The 1636-nt window shown below is 37.5% G+C and overlaps 1 pseudogene; it reads right to left on the bottom strand.

Moving 5' to 3' along the window:
* Positions 1 to 946: 946 nt before the first annotated feature.
* On the bottom strand, positions 947 to 1385 carry LOC111094941 (annotated as a pseudogene).
* Positions 1386 to 1636: the final 251 nt, after the last annotated feature.

Raw genomic sequence — 1636 nt, 5'->3', positions numbered from 1 at the left:
ATATCTTCTCCCGTTCTGTAGGTTGACTTTTAGTTTTGTTGACTGTTTCTTTTGCTGTCCAGAAGCTTCTTATCTTGATGACGTCCCAATAGTTCGTTTTTGCTTTTGTTTCTCTTGCCTTCATGGATGTATCTTGGAAGAAGTTGCTGTGGCTAAGTTCAAAAAGGGTGTTGCCTGCATTCTTCTCTAGGATGAATGATGGAATCTTGTCTCACATTTAGATCTTTCATCCATTTTGAGTATATCTTTGTGTATGGTGTAAGAAAATGGTCTAGTTTCATTCTCCTGCATTTGGATGTCCAATTTTCCCAGCACCATTTATTTAAGAGACTGTCTTTTTTCCAGTGGATAGTCTTTCCTGTTTGTCGAGATTCAATCATTTTTAAAGATTCTTTATTTACTCTAAACAACAACACAGACAAAATGACATATAAACACAGAGGGAATGGGATGGTAAAGAGAGGCTGGCTGAATTTGGATCTGAGATTCGTAAGGAACATAGTCCAAATTCTGAGGAAAATGCAGGGGAAAGGATGCCAGCTGGAAGCTAACTGTAGTCCTAAATATTATGGAGCATTCTAACATCTGCAAACAAAGGAATCAGTTCCTGGTAGCTCACTGAAGTATAAAAGTTTATAATTTTGCAGCATTTGAATTAAGAAATCAATATAAAAACAAAACCAAGTTTTACATAACAATTAAAATACAAAAGACTGAAGGAAAAAAACATGTATGAAAAACCAGGCAATTCAGTGAGCCAAGAACTGTGTTTTAGTAGTAGAAATGGAAAATGCCACCATCCAACCCTCCCTAGGTGACTAGTAATTGTATAGAGCAAAGTTAATTTTCAAAAGTGTTGTAAACAAGTTTTTGCCAAGCCAATACCTTCCTTCTTATGCTGCCACAAGGTCACCACTTATGAAGGTGTTAAATTCTTTGCTTATGCTCAAGCCCTCTTCTCATAATTCAGTCTGTTTTGGCAGTAAATCCTGTAGTTCTCTGTTTGAACTGGGTCTTGGGTATTTGGTTCATTTTGAAGTTCCTGTATTTTTAACAGGACCTGCTTAATTGTAACGACTGGACTCCAGGATTTTTCCTCAAGGATGAGCAGGCACATGCTGCCCTATGGGTACACATTGGGGAGAAACAGCAATGGTTCAAATTTGGATTTTGAGGGTGAGGATGGATGATAATCTTTGAAAATCATCTATAGTTTAAACTATTCTCTTTCCCATGGAGTCCTTTTCTTTCATGGACTCCTGTACTGCTAATTCATCAGGTTCATCACACCATTGGGATATTATTGTTGGGACAGGCATGAAGCCAAACAGGTGGTCCTTTATACAGGCTTTCCTATCCTGGGTGAGTCTGGAAGGTGAAATACAGTATATTCAAAGTCCCTTGGGTGGAAAATATTTTGTGAGGAAGATGGATGAGTTGATAGCAGTGCTCCCTTTGTCACTTAAAACTACTCCTAAGCCAACTCTGTGGCTGAGGGATCAATTTTACAAGAGGATATCACAATTTTAAATATCTGCACACTTAACACCGAAGTGCCTAAATAGAGAAAGCAAATATTAATGAATATGAAGAGAGAAATTGATAGCAATGCAATAAGAATAGAGGACTTTAACAT

The sequence above is a fragment of the Canis lupus genome, chromosome X (assembly GCF_011100685.1).
Source record: "Canis lupus familiaris isolate Mischka breed German Shepherd chromosome X, alternate assembly UU_Cfam_GSD_1.0, whole genome shotgun sequence".
NCBI classification, from domain to species: Eukaryota; Metazoa; Chordata; class Mammalia; order Carnivora; family Canidae; genus Canis; species Canis lupus.
This window is presented reverse-complemented; position numbering and strand designations above follow the sequence as displayed.